Source organism: Cajanus cajan, chromosome 9 (genome assembly GCF_000230855.2).
Source record: "Cajanus cajan strain Asha chromosome 9, NIPB_CcT2T_4, whole genome shotgun sequence".
Classification (NCBI taxonomy): domain Eukaryota; kingdom Viridiplantae; phylum Streptophyta; class Magnoliopsida; order Fabales; family Fabaceae; genus Cajanus; species Cajanus cajan.
The window spans coordinates 25,842,157-25,855,925 of record NC_138525.1 but is presented as its reverse complement, the minus strand read 5'-3'; the positions used below and the strand labels follow the sequence as shown (position 1 = coordinate 25,855,925).

The following is a 13,769-nucleotide window of genomic DNA, read 5'->3' as shown; positions in this document are numbered from 1 at the left end:
TCAAGGTATGTGTATTATATATGACACTTACACACTCACAAAGACTAACTTAAGCATTAAAGTCTCTTTTGCAGATACAAACCCCATCTTCGAGCAGTCGACGTATCAAGCAAAAAAAGTTCATCGATCTTGCCCGAAGATCGTCAAGCAGAAGAGGCTCACCGATCTTGCTCGAAGATCGTCTTACCACCGATCACAGGTTAGAACTGTGACACCCTTACTACTCCAACACATATATAATATAATTTAATTAAGAAGAATAAACTTTCAAAGGGTTCGTAAAAGGGTTCACATAAAACTTCAAAACTGTTCTTTCTTCAATATAAGAAAATGACTGAAAAATAAAACTTGAAAGGTAAAATTTAAGAGTTTACAATTTTAAAATCATTTATTACAATACTAAATCCATATAAATATTCTGTCCTAGAAATCCTCTGCCCCGATGTCACATTATCAGAGCATTCCCATAATTTAACTGTTGACATTCTAGATGCCACTCGTAGCCGGATCTTCTTCACCTAAAATATCCACAGTTTATACGGTGAGAAAAGAAAATATCTATATGCAAAGTACATACAAACACATCACAATATAATCTCATCATAATTATTATTTAATAATATATATATATATATATATATATATATATATATATATATATATATATATATATATATATATATATCAATCATTCATCATCTTCACATCTCAATTCACATTTAACATATCTCATTTCACATACATATCTCAATCCATCATAATCCACACCAATTATACAATTTACAACATCATTTCCATATTCATAATTCATGTCAATCTTACAATTAACAATATCATTCCCACATCCATAATTCACACCAATCTTACAATTAACACTATGCCAAGACCTCGCCACATCTGACACAAGTGATACAGGTTAATTGCCTCCCACACCAAACCAGGGTCACGCCCTCCCTGTAGCATCACTTACCCAGGGGCCGTGTCATCCCTAGTCATTAAGGAGTACGCTCGTCCCTAAAGCATCACCTACCCAGGGTTCGTATCATCCCTGATCATCCGGGAGTACGCTCATCCCTGAAACATCAATTACCAGGGTTCGTATCATCCTTAATCCTTTAGTGTGAGGAACCACAATCAAATTAGAATCCATACGGTCTCTTGCAATTAACCATATGTCAGGGCTGCCATAATCGACATAAGTGGTGTGTGTTAACTGTCTTACTCATCCCACACCATGTTAGGGTCACGCCCTCCCTGTAGCACCACTTACCCAGGGGCCGTGCCATCCCTAGTCACTGATGTGAGGCACCACAATCACAATCATAATCACATTCATACAACATTTGATCTCATAATTCAAACTCACATCACGTACACAATTCCACCTCACATACACAACAGATAAGCCCAACAAAATAAGGGTTTACTCACCCCTCAAGTAATTCACATCAAGATCATTCATTCTTATCAATCGATACAATAATAACATTCATAAATTAATATTATAAACAATGAAATTATCAATTTCATATAACTTTAACATAAACAATAAAACCCCCAATTCTTTCAAAATCTAACTCACAGGAACTTTTCTACAGTTTCGTTCTCCCTCTCAGATCATCATTCTTACAAATTAAATATGTATTTCTAATCCTCAACACATACAGAATCTAATGGGATCATTAATTTTTCAAACAGAAATATCCTAATTTTTCCAAAACTTAGCTTACAGGCACTTTTCTATAATTTCGTTTTCTCTCCCAGAGCATCATTTTTACCAATTAATCATATATCCATGTTCCTAAATACATACATAATCAAATAAGACTAATAATTCTTCAAACAAAAATAATTATAAAATTAGGGTTCTTCCTCTACCCAATTTCCTCTACATATAAATAATTCCCTTTTCCCCCGTACCTGGATAAACAGCAGTTGAAACTACAACAGGGATCTCTTGGTCTCCTCCTCTAAGTGCCCTATGGTCTTCGGAGAGAAGAAGAGGGGAAGAAAAAAGAACAGAAGAGAATAGGAAGAGAGAATGAGAGATGTGAGAAAATGAGAGGTAAGGCCTCCTATTTATAGGAATCTGCCTCAGCTAATCCGGAACGGCCCGTTCCAAAAGTGGAACGGCCGTTCTAGACCCTCCAGAACCAAGCAAAAATCTCAACTGGAACGGCCCGTTCCAAAACCGGAACGGCCCGTTCCAAAACCCAGCAGAACGGCCCGTTTTACCTTCAGAACGACCCGTTCTCCAAACCGGAACGACCCGTTCTCCAACCGGAACGACCCGTTCTCAACTACGTTTTTTAGGCAATTTCTTTATTCCGGAACGGCCCGTTTCACTTTCGAAACGGTCCGTTCCAGGCAACGAATTGGGCCCACGGCCCAGTAAAAATTTGGGCTGTTACAAGAATAATTTTAAATGCTACTGTACATGCTAATATTTTATGAAAAGCCTTCAGATATAGTTGTTGTAACACAACAACAACCCGCATGTGGATATTGTCCGCTTTGGCCGCAGCTCTCACGGTTTTGCTTCTGGCAATGGCACGCATGCCACCCTAGAACGCGTCCACACAAGGAAGGTATCCACACCCATATATATGGCATGCTTCGTTCTCCTTCCTAACCGATGTGGGACTTCACAATCCACCCCCCTCAAGGGAGTCCAGCGCCCTCGCTGGCACACCGGCCCGGGTCCCGGCCCTGATACCAATGTAACACCCCAGCAACCCGCATGTGGATATTGTCCGCTTTGGCTGCAGCCCTCACAGTTTTGCTTCTGGCAATGGCACGCATGCCACCCTAGAACGCGTCCACACAAGGAAGGTATGCACACCGGATTGTGAAGTCCCACATCGGTTGTAACGCCCAAATTCTAATACCCAATTTATATAATAAAAATTATAAAATTTTAAAATATTTCTGCAATTATATCATTAACAATATCTATATATTTATTTAATAAAAATGAAAGTAAAGAAAAGATTATTTTGTGAATTTAATACATGACATATCGTTCTAAAATATTTAGAATAACGTATTAATTTACACATTATTCCTCTTCCTTACCCTTTCAATACAATATTTATATTCATAATGGAAAGAAAATTTCAATTAAAATAATATGATTGACAAGTAAAGTTATAACAAATCCATCAAATAGCCTCCATATTCCGATTTCCTTCCAAGTAGGACAGCAATAACAACAACAGCAAAATGATCTGGAATCTCAAGTTGATCCATCTATTTTATAATATATTTAATTTAAAAAAAACAAAGAAAAGAAAGGAGTAAGAACGATATCCAATAAATAAAATAATTCAAAAGAATAAACAGAATTATTTATAAACAAAATTAAATATAAATATATATACCGATCAAATATTAGTTTTTGGTGATACAATAAAATTTGAATTATACTTGTAGTGACTAGTCAGGATAAATGAGCATCATTATAACAGCAACCAACAAAAGGATATTTCACCTTCATTTCTTACTCATTTAAATCCCCAAGGTTAAACCTCCAGCTACAAATAATTCAAACTTTATCGTCTATGGCCATAGAGTATTATTTATCTTTAAAATGAGTCAAAAACATTTTAACAAATTATATTAATCATAAAAAATTACTCAAAATAGATTTAAGAATTTATCATTATTTACGATTTAATTAAATAACACAAATTTAAATAAAATATATTAAGAGCACTAATTAATTAAATGACAATGACAATTATTATAAAATAATTAAACAATATAAAATGTGAATATATTAATAATTATCATGGATAAGAATAATCATAGAATAAGTAATAGTAATTAAAGGTTAAACAAATATATGAGGTTAGAAACACCCCACTAAATAATAAAAATAACATAAATAAATAAACATAATAATTAAAAGTTAAGTAGTTAGATGAGGCTAGGAACACCTCACTGAATAAATATAACAATAACATAAATAAACATTGTAAAAAGTTAAGTAGTTAAATGAGGTTAAGAACACCTCACTGAATAAATATATAAATATAGTGAAGTTAGAAGCACCTCACTGAATAAATATATAAATATAGTGAAGTTAGAAGCACCTCACTGAATAAATATATAAATATAGTGAGGTTAGGGACACCCCACTAAAATAACATAAATAAATAAACATAGTAGTATATAAAATTTTAAAGAGATAAAGTTCTCCTCCCCTTACCTAGAAATACACACTTATCAGATTTTTATTATCATACGTTCTCTTCAATTTTTCCCGTTGCTGCATGTCTTAATGGGAGCCTATTTATAGGAAATGAAATCTCACTTACTACACAATTGTATCTTATCCCCTTACGTAATTGCTTACGCTAAAGCTATATGATTGCTATATAATTGCTTTGCCACGTATCACATTTCCTACGCACATAATTGCCAATTGCTATACATTCACAATTATTGCTTTGCCAATTGCATTCACATTGCTACTGCACTTAGAAGAGGCCATGTTAGGATTTGATTTGGATTCTAATACATTATTACAAAATGTACTATTTATAATAATATTTTATTCAAATGAAGGGAATTGGAATTCGATTGAATTTCGTCTGATTGAATTCATAATTACTACAATTATTATATATATATTACTATTCAAATAATAAAATACTATTCATGAAAAATTTGATTTGAATTCTGATTGAAGATTATTATTCATCAAAATAATATTATAAAATATTTTTCACATTTTTTTTTAACTTTTAATAATCCCATACATAAAAAAATAACCCTTTTAATATTAATATTGAATAAAATTTGGGATGTTACAATTCTCCCCTCCTTTTAGAAATTTCGTCCCCGAAATTTTCTTGAAAATAGGAATAGTTATGCTCCTCGCAGTTTGCTTCCTAACTCTCACATAATCTTAATACCATATTGATGTATAAATCTATCAATCTCTCCAAGGTGAGCAAACTTAACGAACCTATCCATTATACTCCAAATAAGATCAAATTTCTTAAGCATATCAGATATAACTACAACTAAGTTCATAAAATCTTATTTCCAAATTAGGACATCTAAAGATTGTAAAAATATCAACAAAAAAAATTCTAATGTTTCACCTTAAACTTTTGGCATACTATATACTAGTATACAAATTATTTTCTCCTTAGGCCATGTTTCCGCTGCGCCACTCTGATATATTTTAGTATTTCTTAAATGAATACTAAGAGTACTTTTATATCATTCCTCTAAGATCATCTTCCTTAATTCGAAATTACTAGGCACATAGATTCTATCTTAAAACACCATCAACTTCCAAGCGTAAAGGGTTATCTATACCTCTACCAATCTTTTCCACTTGGCTTATTAAGAAAAATTTAACTCTTAGGTCCTCTAATCACACCCATTAATCTATTAGTCCTTTCAACATACTCAATTTGATGCTCCTAAGGGTGAACTTACACATCTTGCTTAAACTTCTAACTTCCTCAATTAAATTCAACCTTTATATTTTCAAAAATGATAGATGAATGATCATCCTATTTAAGGCATTTGTCACCATATTATTTAAATTTTTAAGACCCTCTCCAAGGATCAAGTACTTAAACGTAAGTTTACTAGATACGTATAATCAATCTCTAAGTCTTACCACCATATCTATATCCAAGGCAACCTCATATCTACTATCTTGTCTTATAATTTCATGTCTTGCCATCAAAATGAATCAACTAATTATGTTTCTCTAATTTCCTTCAATAGTCCATTCTTTACTTGAGTCATACCTAGTTTCACACTACTAGGAGTAATTTCACAAATCAAACTTAAATTCTTAATGTGAGCTAAAAGATATCCCTCTTAACGATAAGAAGAGATATATAGAGTTTTTCTACTCAAAGTATCGACCACCACATTGACTCTTTCTGAATAACAACTGAGATTAAAATCTTAATCCTTAACAGTTTTTAACTATCTCTTCTGTCTCATATTCAATTCCTTTAAATCAAACAAATATGTAAAATTCTTATGATCACTAAATATCTCAAACTTAGAATCATACCAGTAATGTTTCCAAAATTTCAAGCGTAACTATTACAACTTCTAATTCAAGGTTATGAAAATAATTCACCCAAACCTGTCTTCAAAGCATTACTATATTACCACATAACACTTACTATTTCATAAAGGTAATTCTCTCTTCTTGGTTAACCCAGACAAAAGTAATATTATCTTAGAATTTCTTTTATAAAAAAAATCATAGGACCTAGGAAATCTACTTCATACAATAAAAATTTACTTAACATAAAGTTGTCTTGAATATATTTTCACTCTCAATTCCAATATGATGATATCACATCCTAAGGTCAATCTCACTAAACACATAACCTTCATTAATTCATTCCTAAGGTCATCTATCCTCATATCAACATACATGCATACCAAATCATATTAGAATACCTACTATAAACCTTCATATATACCATCCCTAACCATGTATGAATCAATCACTATTTACTCCGTATAGCCTGTACATGAACAACCTTTACCACATAACATCATACGACCTTAAAGAAATTTTTGATCCATGAGATAACACCTCAATATATCATAAAAAAATCGATTTCCTAATAACTCACAAATATCATGATAACATATATATATATATCCCTTTAACAACTAATCAAAGAAAATGATACATAGAAAATTATATAGGCTATCACCAAATGATCTCAAACCAATCACCAAAAGAAAGCTAACAGGATAAGCTATCATTCTTATAAAGACTTGAAATTTCTAAAATGGTCATATACTTAGCTAAAAATTTCAAAGATTGTAGTAGATATAATCAGTGTTTAACAGCTAGACCTTTGTTTATTAAAATAGTCTTAACGAAAGTTCTAGATCTCCATTGTACCTGATTTTGGTGCCCTTGACAAGTTAACATCCAAGACTACAACTTTTATGGAATTCATAAAATCCAATTTTGTCAATATAATACGTGTACTAGCATAACAAAACTGCAGCTAAAACATTCCCTGCATTGATCAGCAAAAGAGTGCACCAAAGTCTAAAGCCCCAAAAATACCTTAAGACACTTCCAAATCATTATTTAAATTTCTTTCCTACAATCCTAAACCAAACAACTTACATATTTAGCACAAAGAACTTAGAAACTAAAATAAAATCCTAGCCCATAAAAATCAATATGTAATCATCAAATTTAATAAATCATATAATAAGATTTAAAAATAATAAAGGAAATATAAATTAATTCCAGTAAAGGTAGCAGTGCCTCCTAGTTAGGAATAATTTATAACTTTCAAATCATATAAAAATAATAATAACAAAGACGTACACTTTAGCCTTATAAAATTTTTTTTTTTTTTAAAACTCCAATTCTCGACATACATCCTCCTTGAATTTAATCACTGCAACTATAGACTTCGTCTACCAAACAAGCATAGTAAACTCATAACTCACGGCCGATTGGATCGACCGCTCTGATACCATTAATGTAACGCCCAAATTCTAATACCCAATTTATATAATAAAAATTATAAAATTTTAAAATATTTCTGCAATTATATCATTAACAATATCTATATATTTATTTAATAAAAATGAAAGTAAAGAAAAGATTATTTTGTGAATTTAATACATGACATATCGTTCTAAAATATTTAGAATAACGTATTAATTTACACATTATTCCTCTTCCTTACCCTTTCAATACAATATTTATATTCATAATGGAAAGAAAATTTCAATTAAAATAATATGATTGACAAGTAAAGTTATAACAAATCCATCAAATAGCCTCCATATTCCGATTTCCTTCCAAGTAGGACAGCAATAACAACAACAGCAAAATGATCTGGAATCTCAAGTTGATCCATCTATTTTATAATATATTTAATTTAAAAAAAACAAAGAAAAGAAAGGAGTAAGAACGATATCCAATAAATAAAATAATTCAAAAGAATAAACAGAATTATTTATAAACAAAATTAAATATAAATATATATACCGATCAAATATTAGTTTTTGGTGATACAATAAAATTTGAATTATACTTGTAGTGACTAGTCAGGATAAATGAGCATCATTATAACAGCAACCAACAAAAGGATATTTCACCTTCATTTCTTACTCATTTAAATCCCCAAGGTTAAACCTCCAGCTACAAATAATTCAAACTTTATCGTCTATGGCCATAGAGTATTATTTATCTTTAAAATGAGTCAAAAACATTTTAACAAATTATATTAATCATAAAAAATTACTCAAAATAGATTTAAGAATTTATCATTATTTAAGCTTTAATTAAATAACACAAATTTAAATAAAATATATTAAGAGCACTAATTAATTAAATGACAATGACAATTATTATAAAATAATTAAACAATATAAAATGTGAATATATTAATAATTATCATGGATAAGAATAATCATAGAATAAGTAATAGTTGTGACACCCTCTACCCCGCATATCATAAATCAATAAATTTAAATAATATAACTTTAATAATCAAACATGTTTAAAGAGTATCACATTTTTAACAAACATAATCAGCGGAAATTACAAAGAAATAAATCTCAAAGTTTTCAAAGTAATTTAAAATAACATTAACAACCTAATCTAATCTTATCTATACCCCGATGTCACATGTCCTATCAGAGCATAGCCCATAAAGAAGCCTAAGCTTCACCACCAACATCCTCAGCTTCATGCTGATAATCACCTGTATAACGGTTAAAGAAAAACAACACAAAGAAAAAGGGAGTGAGAAAACATCTCACTCGGCTCACAGTGTAGGAATATATATACTAGATAGCCAAACACAAACAAAACATATATAACATAGATTAACAATATCACATCTTACTCATTCAAGGCATATCCATTTGTCATATAATATCAAAAGACACATGTATGGATACGGACTACATTTTATCATGCATGTGGCGCCAGTCACTTATCACGTAGTATATTGCCGCTAGCAATACACAAAGAGTAGTCTAGGAGTACATGCCGGGACACAACCTCTGCGCACTCTCACTAGAAGGACATACTACCAGAGTCTCGTCGGGATAGCTAAGCCGCGCAAGATACATCCCATGCACACAATGGGCGAGACTGGGACTTCCAAACCGAGCCATCCCCAAGGACTGATCCCCACAGCTTTTACACTAGGGGGCCTTCTCTGGCGGCGTATTCCATATCGTACCCTTATCACTTTATGCAAATGATGCATGTCAAACAAGACTCTATGCATTCTCATATCACTTTATCACTTTCCATGGTCATTTCTCTTTATCACATTTCATATCTCATTGTCACATTATCACATTATCTATCTCATGGTCAATCATATCTCATGGTCATTTCACATCATATTTCATCATCACATCATATCATTAGAAACATCACATTCACATTATCATATCATATTCATAACTTTCACAATCATAATCTCAACAGAATTTCTATTCATACACACATATTAACCAAGCAATTAGAACATACAAACAATATAACATACAACAAACACAGGATTGGGGGCCAATCCCACTACCCAGCATACAATCCCACACCCAGAGCGAGATTTCTCACTCCCCCCCTTACCTGGATGACAAGCGCTGAAACTAAAGAAGAGCTTCCTCCTCTAGGCTCCTTCTACTAGGATAGAACCACCTCCTATGGATTCCTCTAGGTCTTCAAAGAGAAGAAGAGGAGAAGAAGAGAGTATAAGAGAAGAGAGAATGAGAATTGAGGGATGGTTTGCAATGGAGAAGTGAAGGGCTATTTATAGCCTTCATAACACATTAAAATATAAGTAAAATGGGCTTAGTGGAGTAATATGAAATGAATTAGTGGAGTTGGTGGAGTTGGTAGAAGAATTAGTGGAGTTATTGGATGAGTTAGTGGTGCTGGTGGATGATTTAGTGGACACATTCTTAAGCACGATGATTTAGACCTTCTAGATGGCAGAATTTGGTCAGGTGGTCTTCATGAAAGTTTTAGCCGTGGCTGTTATCTTTTCAGTCGTTTTGGAATCACCGAAAAAGGAGGTTTATAACTCCAGATATGACCGTTTTAGTGAATAGGAGTCAGGCTGCCAGCGTGAGTCAAAGCTGTTGCGGTGTTTAGAATATTTAACATGGTAGATGAAGGAATTTGAAAATGGTTTCTTCATAACAGTTATACTATTTTCTCTTAGCTTTCCATTGATACAAAGTTTGCATCATTTGGACAACCACAGACCGAGTTATGCCCCAAAAACCGAGGCTTGCCAGTCAGCCCTGCGAAAACGATTTTAACAAAAAGAAAGTTTTTCAACTATTTAATTAAGTCCATTAACACACCTATCTTTCTAAAACCTACAATTAATCATAAATGGAGTGTAAATTAGCTACAATTGAAATAAAAGATAATCCTCAAATTATGACCAAATACTATGTAATAATAATAATAATAATAGTAATTACCATTTTGAAAATTGGGATGTTACAATACTTCCCCCCTTTTAAGAAATTCGTCCTCGAATTTCCGCAACGAAGAGGTTTGACTATGACTTGTTCAAGATTCTTTCTAAACTTCCTAGGAAAACCCACAACAAGGTCTAGACACATTATCTCATTTCCAAATAGGAACATCTAAAGGCTACAAAAGTCCTAAAAGGCTTCTGATGTTCTGTCTCATACTTATACAATACTAAATATAAGTACATAATATCCTCTATTCCTCTCTTTACTTAAGGCCACCACGCTTCCGCTGCGCCACTCTGATGCACCTTAGTAGCTCTTAAAACTCCCTTTAAGATCATCTTCCTAAATTCAAGATTACTAGGCTATAGATCCTATCATTGAACCCCAAAATACCATCAACTTCTACTCATAAAGGGCTATTTATACCTCTACCAATCTTCTCCACTTGGTTCACTAAGAAAGAATCTAACTCCTAAGCTTCTCTAATCTCGTCCATTAATTCATTAGTCATTTTCAACATACTAAATTCAATGCTCCTAAGGGTGAGCTCACACATCACGCTTAAGTCGCTAAGTTCTTTAATCAAATACAACCCTTAAATCGTCAAATATGGTAGGTGAAAGATCATCCTACTCAAGGTATCTGCTAGAATAATAGCTTTATTTCTACGACCTTCTCCAAAGGTTAAGCACTTAAGCATAGGTTCACTAGATACATATACCAGATTTCTAATTTCACCATTCTAGCTATACCCAAGTCAAACTCTTATTCATCACTTTATCTTATAGCCTCATATCTTGTCACCAAATGAATCAACTAATTATGCTTTTCCAATTTCTTTCAAGAATTCACTTGTTACTCAAGTCATACCTAGTTTCACACTACTAGGAGTAATCTAAAAAAATCCATTTCTCTAATCATAAAGGAAGATAAATATAAAGGTTTACTACTCAAAACATCGGTTGCCATAATGGCTTGGCCGAATAATCAATAAGATCAAAATCTTATTTCTCAACGAATTCTAACTATTTCTTTTGGTTAATAGATATTTAAAGCTATTATGATCGCTAAATACCTCAAGCTTAGAATCATATACGTAGTGTTTTCAAATCATATTAAAACTGCTAACTCAAAGTTATGGGTAAAGTAATTCCTCTCATGAATTTTCAGTTGCCTAGAATCATAAGCTTCTACCTTTCTTCTTGCCACAACACTCTTCCTGATCCTATCTTTAGAAGCATAACTATATACCACAAAAGTCTTTGTTAACATCTAGTAGTATTAACACTAGCCAATTCTTCCTTAATAGTTTGAAAACTACCTTCTCCTTTGTTATGCACACAAAGGCAACTTTTTCTTAGTCAATCCAGTCAAAGGTAATACTAAGCGACCTAGAGAAGTAAGCGATAAAATGTTTTAGGTACTTAAAATAAACATAGGTCCAGAAATTCCTAATATGGGTTAGCCTTTCAAACTACTGTTGAATTCATGGGTAGGCAAACGACAACTTAGTGAACTGAAACGTCTTAGTAGCTAGAGGAAAAGAAAGCAAAAGCGATTCCTGTAGTAGAGGCGAGTGAAATGAGAGTAGCCTAAACCTCTAACTGCTACCTTAGACATTTACTTAATAAATCTCCTATAAATTATCCTAAGAAAACTCTTAATTTTACTAATTGAATTAGGTATCTCTCACTTAAGAACAACTTCTACCTTAAATAGCTCTATGTTATACCTTCGCAAGAAATTACATAGCCTAGAACACTCACCTCATACAATCAAAATCATAATCTAGCTAAGTTTATCTTAGATATATCTTCACACTTAACTCTAATATGATGGTATCACATCCTAAGGTCAAAACCTCTCATTAACACACAAATATCCACTAATTGATCCATAAGGTCACATACTTGCATATCAATTCATATTAGAATACCTCTTTCACATATATCATCCCTAAATATGTATGAATTTATCACCATGAACCAATCATATCATTTGAATCAACCTTTCAGTGACCAGACCTTAAAACATCATCAAATCCATTTTTATCCTTGTTATGCCTAAAATCTCAAAAATATCATGATAGCATATATCTACCTGACACACAGAGTTATACTCATCCAAATGATCTCAAACCTATCTCAAACGAAAGGTAAATGAATAAGCTACAATTCTTATGAAGGCATAAGATTTCAAAAAGATCACCTTCCTAACTAAAAATTCAGAAATCATTTCAAGTATATTCAGCTCTTATAACTAAACTTCTGATGACCAAAGTAGTCATAACTAAGGTTCTAGACCTCTGTTTTATCTTATTCTAGTTCCATTGGAAAAATAATATCCCAAGCCACAATTCTCATGAAGACCACAAAATCTGAGTCTGTCATATGATACTCATACTAGCACAACAGAATTTCAACGAAAATAATCCCCATATCATAAAGCAGTAGTGTACTAACATTTCACAAAATACCTCAACCATTTCAAATTCACTCCTTCCCACCTTAACTCATATTCAAGTTTTTCATTACAAATCCTAGACCAAAACAGCTCACAAAGGACTTAGAGAATAAAATTCACATACTACCTCAACCATAAAAGTTAACATGCAAGCACCAACACTCAAGGAACGTACCAATCTCTCATCAAAATATCAAAACTCCAATTCTCAAATACAACCTCCTTGGATTCAACCACTACTACTATAGATTCCTAACTTCCATTAACCGTAAACTATTGAAAAATCATCCAAATCTAAGGTCTCAATAATTTCTAGTTGATTATCAAGGCTTTGTCCGTACTATTGGTACATAAGCTCACCATACGAGTGATACTACTCAATCACTACTTCTTACGTAAGCAAAAAGTATCAAACAAATAAGCAATTATGAAAAGATCAATCAAAAATAGCATCATCAATTTATATCATGTCTATCAGACAAATCCTGAGAATACAATACATACAAATAAATAAATAAGAACATAATTAATCATCACATTAGCACATCAATCATCTCATCACATTATTAATCTACCAAACAAGCATAGTAGACTCATAACTCACGGCCGATTGGATCAACCAGGCTCTGATACCACTAAATGTGACACCCTCTACCCCGCATATCATAAATCAATAAATTTAAATAATATAACTTTAATAATCAAACATGTTTAAAGAGTATCACATTTTTAACAAACATAATCAGCGGAAATTACAAAGAAATAAATCTCAAAGTTTTCAAAGTAATTTAAAATAACATTAACAACCTAATCTAATCTTATCT

General features: G+C 32.2%; 1 long non-coding RNA gene across 1 annotated transcript; it reads right to left on the bottom strand.

The window, feature by feature from the left end:
- Nucleotides 1-2,974: 2,974 nt before the first annotated feature.
- Nucleotides 2,975-12,771, bottom strand: LOC145951642 (uncharacterized). Its single transcript, XR_014429496.1, has 3 exons — nt 9,620-12,771; nt 4,211-8,735; nt 2,975-3,249 (listed from the first exon to the last, which is right to left on the bottom strand). It is a non-coding gene; the product is annotated as an uncharacterized LOC145951642 (long non-coding RNA).
- Between the last annotated feature and the right edge of the window lie 998 nt (nt 12,772-13,769).